Here is a 15,422-nt window from a genome sequence, read left to right on the forward strand (position 1 = left end):
TATTATTATTGTTATTATTATTGTTGTTATTATTATTTTCCTGTCTTATTAAACTGTCTTTATCTCAACTCACGGGCTTCACTTTCCATTTCTCTCCCCCGTCCCAGAGAGGGAGGGGGGAGGGTGAGCGAACGGCTGTGTGGTGTTTAGCTGCCAGTCGGGTTAAACCACGACAGTTATGTATTACACCAGCATAAGTAAAAATGATTTAACCCCTCATTTATGGAGCAGATCTGTGGTCATAATATTTACAGTATTAATTAAGAAAACAGTACAGCCTGGCAAAATTTCAGAAAACAGACAGTCAAAATGGATACTCAATACCAAAATGGGCACAGAAAACAACTTTGTAGAAAATCTTATTGGCAGAATATCAGATTTGATTATAATCACATAGGCAAACTATGATAAGTTTCAAAAATCAAATGTATTTTTAGTTTAGGAAATCCACACAGGAGTTTCTACCAAACTTAAATTACAAAAGAGGGTCGGGGGTCCCAGCACAAAAAGGATGCTGATCTGTTAGAATGGGTGCAGATAAGGGCTACAGAGATGATCAGAGAGCTGGAGCACCAGTGCTCTTGTATGATGAAGGGAGAAAGCACCAGCTTTGTGAGACCCTCAAAAAGGAAAGGACAAGAAGTATTAGCAGAGTTTAGCTAAGCTGCAGTGCTATAAACATATCATTTGTTCAGATTAAGCAGAAATGTTGTCGTTGCTGTTCAACGAGAAAAAGCATTCTCATACTGCTTTCCCATTTTCTAACCTTACATCAAAGAAAGGAATGCGTCTTTCTGTTATACATCTTTTCCGTATCATGTTACTTATTTTCTATAAAAGTTTAATTCCATTCTTTTCTCAGGAGGATTTTGCACATTGTAATAACATTTTGCTGCAGTTACTCCATTCTCAGGGTCTGACATTTTATATTTTAAAATTCAAAGACAATTCCAAGCACTGAACTGACATTTTAAAGACTGAAAATTGCCTAGATTAAGTTATTAGAAAAAAAAACATATAACACAAATTTACATTTTATTCCTCTTCGGATAAAGTTTCTGACTGCAATCATACATTATTGAAAGCAGTGTCACCATTGAATCCTACACAGCTAGAACTTCATTAGTTTTAGTTAATTTAAAAGGTCAGAGACTATCCGCAGATAAAAACATCCCACTTCAGAGAGAAAAAAAAATCTCAGATCTGAATTTGCTAGTTTATTTTCAGTTGGTTTCAGTTCAGGACTGATAACCAGATCTATTTTTAATAAAATCTTGTCTGTATACACTTTTGAAATTTGAACTCAAAATCATTACTCTGTAAAATATTTCATTCTAAAAGTATATGACTGAGCTAAATGTTGCTGTTCAATCCTCTTTTGCTTCCATTCATTTTGTATATCAACAGAGTGTTTCATAACAGCCTGGACCTCAGTCCAGATCACAGCTTGTCACCAGTACTGTCCCTCATGACTCAGTCTCAGGACAAGTTCTTTTTAACATTTTTATCAATAATCGGGATGGAGGGATTGAGCGCATCCTCGGTAATTTTGAAGATGTCACTGAGTTGGGCAAGAGTGTTGATTGCTTGAGAGTAGGAGATCTCTGCAAAGGGATCTGGATAGGTTAGATCAACGGTTTGTATCCAGTTATAGGGCATTCAACATTTCTGAATCTTCTTAAGACTCTTAGTTGCAGTAATTAGAATAAGCTTTCTGACATTTTCAACATTTGCAGAGTTAAGTCCTCATCGTGAACTCCAAAACCATGTTGACTGGCCCAACAGGATACAAACCACAGTGCTACCACTCACCTCTAGTAGGGTGTACCAGGACAGTTTTAATCAAAGGAGTTATGACTGAACTTTATTTGTGAACTATATGGAGGAGGAATTACATTTCTCTTTTAGGGTCCTTAAGCACAAATAATAATGAATTAAACTCCTCTATCGATGTGAAAATATTAACTGACATCCAAAGGCCCTCCCACACTTGTTTAATTTTTGAACCATCTAATGGAAAATGGTATTTTGAAAATATACTTGGAAAACAGGACCTCCATCCCAAAGCTGACCAACCTTTTTTAAAAATAGTAATTGCTCTTACTTTTTGCTCTTTCCCATAGTTATCATAACAGTATATTATGGTTTACTTTTTTTGTTTGTTTTTGTTGGTTTTTTTTACGAAAAGAAAATAATAGCATTTTATTTTTTAAGTATGGCTAAACAATCATTTGGCCATTTTTTGGTTAAGATTGCCAAAGATAATGTTTTAGTCTGTCTACATTCTCACGCAGAAAAAATAAGAAAGAACACATGAAACTGTATTTTAGGTTTGCATGTCCTGTGATTGTGTGCTCTCTGTCATTCTCTATCAAAAATTCCCACTTGAGTCAGTGGCACGTACACCCATGTTACGCTATTATTACATCTCATAACTCATATAATTTCTCTATATTCGTTCTTCTAGAGCCAAGATGAGATGGCAGCATCCTCAGACTGTCTCCAGTGTGAGTTGTTGCAATTATAGCTGTTTGTTCATATCAGTTATAAAAACTGAGAACACGGTGACACACCCTGCCTGTGGTCAGGAAAGCCCCAGCAATCTTCCCTGGTCCTCTTGAAGATTCAGCCTGACTCATTACCTCATGATCATGGAGCTGTCGATAGGACCTGTCACCATCCCCATGCCAGCCATGCCTGCAGGCTGCGGGGCTGCAGCCCCGCCTGTGCTGTGGGACCCCACTGTTTCTGCCTTGTCCTCACTCCTGGAACAGCCTCATTCTTGTTGATACTTGACAAGGTCCTGCAGCAAACATGCAATGTTTTCTGTAATCCTGGGTAAAAACTGAATAGAGCATTTTGTCCAATATTCACATAAATTGTTATCTCTCAGAATGCACTTGTATTTGTTAAACCTTTTTTCTCATCAATAATGCATTTGAGACATTGAAATATTTTATTGTAGTTGTCCTTCAAGATAAAGAGATGCTCAGACACAGTATTTGTGTTAAGGAAACACAACTACTGTAAATAAGCAATATGTATGATATGTATATATAACAGAACTGAATTGCCATATTCAGACGTATAAAAGAAAGCACAGCATCTACCTCAGCTTGGATGTAAGTACATCAAAGTAACAACATCTTCCTAATGTTATAAATTCCGAGTCAATTTAGCTTTTCAATTTAGCTTTTCAATTTCAATTTTCAATTTAGCTTTTTTTTTTTTTTTTTTTTTTTTAGCAGGTGGAATATCTGGTAATTTTTCCCCCTTTTTAAACCAGAGGTCCCTCCTCAAACCTCCCGAGACTAAGGATCTGCTTTGTCTCTGACCCATTCCTGGAACTTCTTTTTATACAAAAAAAGTTCCAAAACTCCTGTCTGTGCCTGTATCTAAAGGTGTCTTGTGACTGTTATCCCACCCACAAATACTTAGAACGATCACTTCGGTCCTTCACCAGCCGAGTCCCTCGCAGAATATTGGAACCGCGGTTAGAAGACCTCCGCACTCACTTTGGAACTGAGTTCCATCTCAATCACACCCTTACACACAGGCACACAACCGAACACACCCAACCGAACAGCATAGTCACGAAATGATAAATCTTCATTCGGATCTTCGTGCGCAGAATTACGGGTTTAAACCAGAGGAGGGGAGAGCTCCTTGTTCTTTACTTGCCTCTTATGTTCGTAATCCTGCTGGGCTCCGTACTGCTCCCGGCAAAGGGCCACAACAAAACAAGGGTGGGGGCACCTCCCTTAGCCGTTCACAGCCTCGGGACCCAAGAGGATCATGTCGGGGTCACCAAATTGTTATAAATACCGAGTCAATTTAGCTTTATAAGATTTATTTATGGGGTCAATAAAAGGCAAGTAAACAGCGCTGGGTGCGCAGGGAGTCTGGGCTCCTCCAACACACACACGTTACATCAGGCATCTGGTTTTTATGCTCCTAGGCTCCTACATATTCATTACTACTTCTAGAAAAGGCAGGGTTATTATATTTAGTTCCTGGAATCCAAACCCTCCCACTGGCGCATGCGTATCAGTCTCCAGTGGTCCCTCCGGGGGTCTCTCATGCCGAAGGCTCATACTCTTCCTCCCAGGCTCTGTCCTTGTCCTTCTCCTTTGTCCATCTTGGCCAGATTTCAGAGACTTGCGCAGCATCCCATGCAATAGTCACAATAGTTAGCAGTTATTCTGAAACCCCCCTAGATATCAGAGACTCAAGGTCTCTGATAGAGGTATCTGAGACTCAGATACCTCTGATACCCTTCAAGCCCTCTATTGACAGGAATTTCTGGAACATTCCTTACACTAAGGAGAAAGAGATGTTTGTTTGTTTGTTTGTTTGTTTCCTGTAAACATGTCCAGTTGTTATTGTGCATGACTGTTGTTTTCCCCTAGTGGAAGTTAAAAATGAAAGATTAAATATAATGTGTGGTAACCAAAGGAACTGGTGAATTTCAGCAACCTAAACTCACTTCAGTGTTGTTAAATTCTTATGTTGTACTATCCACCCGTTAGGAATATTTCTTCTTCATTAACATGGTTGGTGAATACAGTTTTCTGGTTCACTGAAGTTTGATTTCAGTAATTTACTCTCTTCTGAAATAGTTTTTATTTGTTTTAAAAATTTCCCCCTCAAGGTTTCAAAATTCTCAACATGCCTGGTTCTTTTAACTGAATATCTATAAACCTCAAGTATACATGCTGGAAACCATTAATAATTTAAAAATATCTTAAGAAACGATCAGAAAAACATGTTGTGATTACTTTCTTTCTGCCAGTAGTGATATAATAAATAATCCTTGCTCATTTTATAAATTAAACAAATAATAGCTCAAAATTTCTCAATAGATTCTGGGAATAGAATGAGTGAAATATTTCCATGTTTCTTGGTCAATGTTTGCTGTATTTTAAAGTTTTGTGGCTCTTCCTTCTTCCACTGTAAGTAATAATAGATACTCTTTACTTACACATCCTTTCCACTCACTCTGTCTTTTTTTTTTTTTTTTTTACCTTAACTCATTTTCTAAGCTGAAAGATCCAGCTTCAATTAGGATTTTTTTTTTTATTTTATTTAGAAGCTTTTCCATCTTTCTGATTATCTTATCACTATAACATGAAGTATGAACACACATTGGGGCACCAGGAACTGAGTCACCCAGAAGTGAAAATGATTAAACTAATTGTTTGTTTGTTTGTTTTCTGGTGTAGATGATTATATGAGCTTCACCAATGCAACTGATGCCTAGGGCAAGGAAGTCGACTCCACGCCTCAGGACTGCCTCCACCAAGACAGAAAGAAGGGTGATTGTTGTAGGTGACTCTCTTCTCAGGGGAACAGAGGGCCCTATTTGTCGGCCTGACCCTGAAACATGGAATTAGAAATTAGAGAGCGATTGATTAAGAATGAATATGTGCTACATTTGCGATGTACTGTGCCTGTGCTGCGCTTAGACCTCCAGATAACAGGAGCCCCTCGGACCCCAAGAACCAGATCAAAACAACCTCATGGTTCGGACTGTGACCAAGGGCTCAGAGATAAGGAGAACTGTTCTTAAAAGGACAAGATAAAGAATGTCAAACATGCAAGGCCTCGAGATAACAGGAGCCCCTCAGTCCCGGACAACCGGACCAAACCGACCTTATGGCCCAGATTGTGACCAAGGGCTCAGAGAGCATGCTCAAGGAGACAAGGTGAAAAGTTCGACCCTGATCAAGACATCTTACTTCATCCTCACGACCCTCAGCCTCCACCACCAGAAGGCACTGTGCAAGCGCAGAGGGGAGGAGTTTATGGAAATGACTTCTTGGAGCTAATTTTAATACTAAGCGGGGGCAGGTTATGAATATGTATAGGCATACTGGGAAACCTTGTGCATATGTAAATATTTACTGCATATAACCAAAGAAAGTTGCCGTGTTAGAGGTGCACGACTTTGGTGGGATTACCCCCCGTGCTGCCCAGCGCTGAATAAACATACCTACTTTACAATCTTACTGATTGTGGAGTCAGCTTTCCATGAGTCACAGCCTATCAGCAATAGGTAATAAATTTTATTAATCTTCCTATGCTAAGTCTGTTTTGCCCGCAACAATAATTGTAGAGTGATCCCCATGTCCTTGTCTTAACCCTTGAGCCCTTTTTCATTTATCAGGGGCTGTTAGTGGGAGTAGCTTTCTGAGAAGCCCCGACTCCCAGATTCTAAATGTATAACAGCTCTCTCTCCTCCTTCTTCCACGCTGGATACTCCTATTTGAAGTGGCCAGCCTGACCACACTTAAAACATCTTATCAAAGCCTGTCCCTGCTAGGATTCAGGCCACAACACAGGTAGCTTTCCTTGCCTGCCATTCCTTCATCTATCTTCCTCTCCTTTCCATTCTGGCCCTGACTCCCCCTGAAGATTTTCTTCCTCTTTCTGCCTCACTACTTGCTACACTGTCAATACCATTAGTTTCACTCTCTGCTTTTCCTTCTCATCTCCCCTCCTGACATACACCTTCAGGGCCTCCCGCAGGAGGGCCCCCCAGTGACTGTTCACTACATCCCCCCACCTTCTGAAGCTTTTTCTGAGTATCTTTCCAGGCTTTAATCACAAAATGAACTTTTAAGAGTCCTTGGGATACTGGGTCCTCGGGATTCATCCACGAGTACTTTCTCATTCTGACTCCAAGTCTCTCATTTGATTTCTGTGTTGCGCATTATTATTATTCCAGCCAGGGTCGGCAAGTGGGTATTTCTGCCCTGCCGGTATTACCCCTGGTCCTGGAGGATGAGCTCTTTCCCATTCTTGTATAGCAGCTCTCCTCCTGATCATTCCCATTTCTCCCCCTGTAAACAACATACTTAGTACAGACATAATTTCCCCCCAAGAGTATAAGTTAGGCCCTAGGAACTGGTCTAATTGTTCAGCTAGCCTGATGGGGTCCTTAATTAAAGACTTAATCTCCTTCTTAAAACTCCTAATCTCTCTGCTGGTAAGGAAGAGGTGGGAGGGGTTCACCTAAGAAGATACAGTGTTAGTACTGTTAGTATCAGGGAAGGCGAAATTCTCAATATATCTTCTACCTTGTTCTAATTCTTGCCAGAGCCTAGAGTATGCTCCTTCTCTAGGGACAGTGTTGACAGTGTTAATTGCAGTCCCTGTCTCCCTTCCTGGAGCAATTGCTGCTGCCACCAGTGCAATATTAGGATGATAGGGAGCATAATTTGGCTCCTTCTCCAAAAAAGGAATCTTATTGTTTACATATAAACTTAAAGCCTGAATTTTCATCAGACCCTTATTTTGGCTAAAATACTGCTGTTTCCTTAATTGGTTCTTTTATCCAGACTGATACACAATATTTAACTTTTTTTTTCTTTTTTTCCTTTTATAATCTCTAATTTTGGGATTATTTTTCCAATTTCTTATCATTCTTCAGGAAGAACTGTCAGTAGGCACTCCCCCAGGGATATCTCTCTGTCCCCTGGAATCCACATTTTCCCATTTTTCCTAGCCCTTGTCAGTGTGCTGCTACAGAATTTTCCCTCCTACAGGATACCACACACTAACGTTCCAATTCTGGAAAATAGGGGTGTACTGCCAAGCACTTTACCATGCAAGGGGTACCACACACCTATGAGTTTACCAGATTCCCTGGTGTACTGCCAAGCACTTCCCCGTGCAAGGGGTACTGTACACCAAATTTCCCGAGACTCTTCCTTTCTCTCTCTTATCTCACACTTCGTCTGTTTCTGGCCACACCCCTCACGTAGCTACGGAACTGCAGATCAGGACTCCACACTCGCTTTGTACAAAAGTATGTCTCAATCACGTCTCAATCACACGTCACACAGTCTCACCTGAGACCACAACAGCCAGGTAGGGCCTTGCCTTGAGGTGGCAGGCAGGGTGGAGGGGGAATTTTTTTTTTCTCCACATGGGTGCTAACTTTTGCTATTGGTGAAACATGTTGTGATCCCATCTATTTCTGATTGTGGGATACCAGCTTGCACAAGATCATTCCACGTCTGTTTCCTTGTTACCCATGATGCAACTCCTTTTGGTTTTGCTGGCTTTCCTTTATTTACCACCTGCACAGATCCTCCTGAAGTTAGATCCCAAATTTCCCTCTAGATATTTGCTAGGGTGCCTACATTACCAGTAGCACTCAAGACTGTTGGTATAATCAAAGGTTTCAGTGAAGCAGGCATCCCTCTCAAAAGCTGCATTTTGATACTTCTTGTTACTGCTACCCTATCTGGATTGGATTCTGTAATTTAACGCATGAGCCATCCCCATCTGCTGCACTAAATTAATAACTTCTTCCATTGTATATCAATTTCTGAGGGATGATGCTAATTCGACAGGATCTGCATATGCTATTAAAATTGCTGCACACAACCACTGATATAGTTTACGTTCAATAATAACCTGCCCATCGGGATCTCTGGTATTTTGTAATTGAGCATATCCTCTTTGTATCTGATCATCACCAGCTATAGGGCTTAATAGATCTTTTTCATCCATTAATAAATGGATAGATGCATCACCACTATCCCAAGCTCACAAAACCCATGCCAATACACCTTCCCCACTGCTTTGCTGACACACTTCTAAAAATTCCCTTAACTCTTTTGGGGTATAAGCGTGTGTCATCTATACCCCTTCATCTGCCAGCTCCTGCTGCCCCTTCATTTGTATGTTGTGCTTCTACCACCTCCCTACCTTCTAAGTCTAGCTCAAATTCAATCTCAGAGTCTGAAGACTCACTCCAGATATTTCTATCCCATTTCCTGGGATCCCATGAAGGTTAAATAGTAAGAGTATGAACTTGGGAAGGCGAACCCCCACTTTTCCCATATCTGCGCCTTTGTTCGTTAGCAATATGCACCACCAGCTGTTCTACAGTGCACTGCTGCTCATAGCACAGCTCTGCTTGAGCAGTACTTACTTCTTGCACAATCACCTTTGCATCTTGTAAAGTCCTGACCTCCTCTTCCAACTCTCTCGCTTTACTACATAATGTTACAAATTCACAGTCAAGAGCTCTAAACCCAGTAGCTAATAGCCATCCCAATCTCACTGCCAGCTTGCAAGAAGACTCTGATGCCACTTTCCATGGCAATCCTCACATAGCCATCTCAGTTGTCTAGGGGGTAACCACTGCCCTGTCAACTAGCTCAGGCTATGCTTCCAGCGGAGCCATCATAGCTAGGAAAGCAGACACAGGGGTTCAGCACTCAGTACTGGGCCATCCCAGAATGTGGGGAGTCGCCACCACAGCCTCCCCAGCCTCTGACTTTTTTGCTAGCCATGGCATAACTGTTCCTGGATCCTGCCGACTATGCCAAATGTGCGAGTCAGCGCAGGCAGCAGGAACAACCACAGACCCATGGCTGAAACACAAGGTACATTTATTTTCATTGCCTTGCCAATAGGGGATCTCTGAAGCAAGCAACACTCAGGCAGAGGCACACAAATGGGGACACAGGCACTGCTGAACTCGGTCCATGCTAGAGGATTGCTGACCTGTTGTTTACATCTGTTTATCAAGGGTTCACACAGGTGTAGTTTACCACCATGCTTTGATCTTCACTGTGCTTTGATCTTCTTCATACCAAGGCAGGGAGCTCAAGTATGTCTGATAGGGCAACTCCAAGTCTATACAAAGATGTTCCACTTGTCAAACACACAGAGCATAAAAAGCAATAGATATACATGTATGTTTTCCTGCATTACTACTCTCCAGACTTTAGTCCATCCCAGCTGCAATGTCACTTGAGTGTATTTATAATCATGCTCACCAATCTTCCCTTCTCAACCTATTGTCCTCACCAATTTTCCACTTTTAACCCATTCCTACACACACAGACCAATGTTTCAGTTGTTGCAGAGCAGTACTTACACAGAGGTAAGGACTTTTCTGCTTCTTGTGCTGCCCTGCCAGCAAGGAGGCTGGGGGTGCACAAGAAGCTGGGAGGGGACACAACCAGGACAGCTGACCCAAATGGACCAAAGGGATATTCTATACCATATGATGTCAAGCTGAAAAATTAATATGTGTGGAGTTGGCTGGGGGGAGCAGAAGACGCTCAGGGTCTGGCTAGGCATCGGTCAGTGCGTGGTGAGCAACTGTGTTGTGCCTTACTTCTTTTGTATATTCGTTTATTATTTTCCCTTCCTTTTCTGTCCTATCAAAATGTTTTTATAGAATCATAGAATGGTTTGGGTTGGAAAGGACCTTAAAGATCATCTAATTGAGATGTAGAGCTTAGGGATATGGTTTAGTGGGGACTGTTAGCGTTAGGTCAGAGGTTGGACTCGATGATCTTGAGGTCTCTTCCAACCTAGAAATTCTGTGATTCTGTAATTCCAACCCTCTTACCGTTGGCAGGGACATCTCCCACTAGACTGGGTTGCTCAAAGCCCTGTCCAGCCTGACCTTAAGCACTTCCAGGGATGGGGCATCACTACATTTCTGGGCAACCCATTCCAGTGCCTCACCACCCTTAAAGTAAAGAACTTCTTCCTAATGTCTAATCTAAATCTACCCTTTTTAGTTCAGAGCCATTCCCCCTTGTCCTATCACTCCACTTCCTGACAAAGAGTCCCTCCCCAGCTTTCCTGTAGGCCCCCTTTAGGTACTGGAAAGTCACTACAAGGTCTCCCCTTTCCTCCTAACCTTTCATCTAAATGCCACCTCTTTTAGTTTAAAACCATTCCCCCTTGTCCTATCATTATCCGACTGAGCAAAGAGTTACACTCCATCTTTTTTAAAAGCCCCCTTTAAGTACTGAAATGCCATAATGAGGTGACTCCGGAGCCTTCTCTTCTCCAGGCTGAACATGCCCAGATCTCTTAGCCCATCTTCACAGGAGAGGTGTTCCAGCCCTCGGATCATCTTTGTGGCCCTCCTCTGGACCTGCTCTAACAGGTTCAGTTTCTTCTTGTGCTGGGGGCCTCAGACCTAGATGCAGTACTCTAGGTGGGGCCTCACAAGGGTAGAATAGAGGGGGAGAAGGGGGAGAATCACCTCCCTGCTGGCCACAAATACCCCATCTATCAGCAGCTCTTCCCTGCCATTTTCTGATGGAAAAATTAGTAGAAAGGTGACAAACAGTGAGCACAAAACAAGTTCCTGCTTACTCTGCAATTGCTTCTGAGTGGCAGGAAACAAGAATGGTGGAAAAGCAAAGTAATCCCCTGAACAGAGATCCCTGCACAAAAACAAACAAGCAAACAAAAACACAAACAAGCAAAAAAACTTTCTCTTGGTTGCTAATCGGATGTGACATCAGGATGTCAGTAAGAGTGATCCACTCGGGAGATAGATATGTAGATATGACCACACCCCCTTTCTCTCCTCCCTCCCACTCGGGTTTCAGCTTGGCGGTTGCTATCCTTTTGAACAATCAGCCACTGCCACCAGCCATCATCTTTCTTCCCTAGCCTCTCTAATGTAGTGTGACTTACATCCAGGGATTGTCCATTGTCATAGTACTGCTATTTCATTTGTTGGGAATAGAAAGTGCCATCTTATGCCTTTAGGGAGGCGGAGGAATTAGTACGTCCCTGCCAACCTTATTTTCCTTCCCCGTTAAGGAAACCGCACCCCCTCCCCTCCGGTCCTAGAAGCTGTCCGTCATAAGAAAGGCTCTGCCTCTTCCGGGTAGCTTACGCTGGGTCACTGCTTCCTCCTCTCTCGCTTGCTCTCTCTCTCTTTTGTGAGTTATAGCAACTGTTGCCTTGTGAATCAAGCGCCATAGTCACTGTAGCCTTGGTGACTATTACTCATCAACAACAGCTGCTCTTCTGCTGTTTTCCATTTCCTTCCTAATCGTCACCTACAAGAACAGCCGCTACCAGCAAGAACAACCTTCCGCAGTTCAGGTGAATGTAGCTGTTATGCACGCATTTGCATAACGGTTTGTCTTTTTCTCCCTTTTTTCTTCTTTCCTTTTACTCTAACCTTTATCTTCTCTTTCCTTGCAGCATCTGTGCAGGGGTTGCTCCTTTGGGCTCTGCTATTGGGGGGGTGGGGGTGGAAGACAGCTCGAATTCTTTCATGTCCTCTACCTTTCTTCTCACCCATTTTATAATATGGGAATAAGTATAACTTCCACTTTTTCCGAAAATGATGCACATTGTTCTGTGGTTGTTTATTATGAAGGGAATTTATCTGTTTTATTGGAAGTTGTGATCTGAGATGCTGTGGTGCTTGTAATGTTCCAGAATATTTTGTGTATTGATAGGGAAGGCCAGTGGGTAACACAGCAGAGGGATTAGAGATCATTTAAAATTGGCTTGAAGGTGTGATTAGTGGTTAATAGTGGAGGTTGAGAGGCTAATGGGTGCTATATGAAATTCTTCACTGTAATTAGCTGTCGTTTCTGTAAACTAATCTGTTGGGTTGCAAGCTTTAGAATTTAACTCTAATCGTGCTTCTGAGTCCCCAACTTTCTGTTCTCATTGATATTTTCACATTATTTATAAACATACTTGTTCTAAATGGAATACTTGACTGTGTTATCTTTCATGAACTGATTCAAACCTTCTTGAATTCTCTAGTTCATACTACTTGTAGAATTTAATCTGATAGTATAGAAACCACTAAGTTTTCAGTAAAATCAGAAGAATTACGTGTATTTAGAGCACCCAATGCTGTGTCTTTGTCTTATTTTCTTAGAAACATTTGTTCCTGAAGAGCAAAAGAAGGCTTTAATGAAAAGCTCTATAGGAATAATAACCATCTATGTGCATATGTTTTCTTAATTAAGGTGGTCCAAACTTGCTAGTTGGTATGCATGGTTTCTTGTTGTCATTTAGTTCCTGTATCAGGTTGTATTCTCTCAGTAGATGTTCTTAAACAGTCTTATAGTTGATTAACCCTAGCTTATGTTGTTTTAGGAAGACAATCCCTTCTTACAACAAATGTACCTATTATAGTGTCTTTCTGTTAACTAATGAAGGTGTCATTGCTTTTCTACATAGTAACAGAACTGTTGTGGCTTTTAACCTATTTGTAAATTAACTTAAAAGAAGAAAAACATTAGTACTGTGTGGGTATCTAATCCTTCACAGACCCTTAGCCAGTGTTTTTCATTGATTCTTAACATAAATCCCATGGGTGTTTCCTGTATAATTGCTTTCCTTAGATTTGCTCTAGTTTATCTCTCTAATGTTCAATTCCATTTTATTAGTTGCCTCTTACAAACTGGCACAAAACAGGTATTTTTATCCTATTATTGGTCTTCTTGAAGTAAACCTTTTCTCAACTAAGACTGAAATTTTGACCTAACTATAAAGTAACATTGTATTAAGAAAAAAAAAGTTTTCTAGATCTTCTGTTTTTTTTTTTTTTTTTTTTAAACAAACAGACACAAGTCTGTGAAAGTGGAAGACAAAATGCTAGATTTTGAAAGGGATTTTTTGTATTCAGACAGTGGTGGAAGATAACATCCTTTAAATATCTTGTTCATTTTGTTTCTAGAAAAGGAGTTAAACTAAATATCAGTCTTTAAATCTTCTGTTTTATCAACGTCGTCTTTTGTTTTTGCAATTTATGTTTCTGACCTGTTTTGCTTCCCACCGCCTATTGCTGATAGTGTTGTCTGTTAATCTACATATTACAATTCTGTTTTCTGTATTTGCTGACGCTCAATTTCAGTCTTGATTGAGCTCCTCAATTCAGTTCCCTGTTGCTGAATTGTTTCCTATTCACCGTTCTTTTCCTTGTTAGATGCTTCACCTCCACATGATTTAACATTTCACAGTTCACTTGAGATAGTTTGGATGTGGCAACGTTGGGAAGCATTGCACATCAGTTGTATCTGAAGTATATCCAACTGAACTGCAGGGATACCCTACAGTTACTCTTTTGTTAATCTCCTGTTTTATTTTGGAGGGTGAACTTTACTGGCTTCATCTGAACATACACACAATTGATGTTTAAAATCTATTCTGAGGAAGACTTCTTTAGTCAACTGTAAATGACTAGAAAGAATGTTTATTTAGCAGTTCAGGATCTATTTTTCTCACTTTCTCAACAGCAACCTGAAAGCTGATTTAAACACCTCTGTTGGTGCCATAACCCTTTACCATGTTAAATTTACCATAAACATTTTTTGAAGTGTAGATGGCATTATCTTTTTCACTTCAGATAGATCTTTATCATGTACATGTAAAACAGTTCTTTAGGAAAGAATAAGCATGTGTGTATTTGTCAAAGCCTGATCTACATACTTGCATCAATTACTTAAAGTTTGATGCTGAGGTGTGAGGGAGAAAGAATTAGAGTGGAAAAGACTAAAGGGAGCATTCAACTTGCACAACTTGTATGGTAGAAGCATGCTAGCCTCACAGATGAGAGAGATCCTCCAGAAGAGGGGAGAGAGGAGTGCTGGTTTATAGAGTCTTAGAAAGAATGGCTTGGGTCAGAAGGGACCTTAAAGATCATCTAATTCCAACCCCCTTGTCATGGGCAGGGACACCTCCCACTAGACCAGGTTGCTCAAAGCCTCATCCAACCTGGCTGTGAACGCTTCCAGGGATCAGGCATCACAACTTCTCTGGGCAGCCTGTTCCAGTGTCTCACCACTCTGAGTAAAGAATTTCATTCTTATATCTAATCTAAATCTATCCTCTTTTACTTTAAAACCATTACTCCTTGCCCTATCACTCCACTCACTGACAGAGTCCAGTCCTTCCCCAGCTTTCCTATAGGCCCTCCTTTAGGTACTGGGAGGCTGCTCTAAGGTTTCCCTGGAGCCTTCTCTTCTCCAGGCTGAACAACCCCAGTTCTCTCCAGCCCCTGATTGTCCTCGTGGCCCTCCTCTGAACTCATTCTAATATTTCCATGTCCTTCTTGTGCTGGGGGCCCCAGAGCTGAACATGGTACACCGGGTGGGGTCTTATGAGAGCAGAGTAGAGAGGGAGAATCAACTCCCTAGACCTGCTGGCTACCCTTCTTTTGATGTAGCCCAGGTTACAATTGGCTTTCTGGGCTGCAAGTGCACGTTGCAGGCTCGTGTTGAGCTTCTCATCCACCAATACCCCCAGTTTTTTTTTTTCTTCAGGACTACTTTCAATCCATTCTCTGCCCAGCCTGTATTTGTGCTTGTAATTGCCCTGGCCCAGGTGCAGGTTTTATATCAGTAGGGCCTGGTTCTGGTTGAATTTCTTTATGTGAAAAATCTGTCTTCAGCCAAGCTGTCTCATCAAACTTGAGGCTCTGTCCTGTTTTACATAAACAAACCTGTTTGTCTGCAGAAATTTCGTTTACTTCAATTACATTCAAGGGATTATCTTATAATACCTAATAAAAGGTTACTTATGGTACAACTCAAGTTAGAGTATTTTGTAACTGCTATTTGCTGAAGTACCTCCTGTCTCTAGTATTTCCTTGGGCAACACAGAAAAAGAATTTGCCT

General features: G+C 41.2%; 1 protein-coding gene across 2 annotated transcripts in view; it reads left to right on the forward strand.

The window, feature by feature from the left end:
- The first annotated feature begins 11,554 nt into the window (after positions 1–11,554).
- LOC311426277 (transcription factor RFX3-like) overlaps positions 11,555–15,422 on the forward strand; it is a 201,563-nt gene continuing 197,695 nt past the window's right edge. For both annotated transcript variants that reach the window (XM_084502539.1, XM_084502540.1), the window contains exon 1: positions 11,555–11,883. The gene's annotated coding sequence lies outside the window, so the exon portion shown is untranslated. The remainder of the gene's footprint in view (positions 11,884–15,422) is intronic.

Source organism: Aythya ferina (assembly GCF_964211825.1).
Source record: "Aythya ferina genome assembly, chromosome: W".
Taxonomy (NCBI): domain Eukaryota; kingdom Metazoa; phylum Chordata; class Aves; order Anseriformes; family Anatidae; genus Aythya; species Aythya ferina.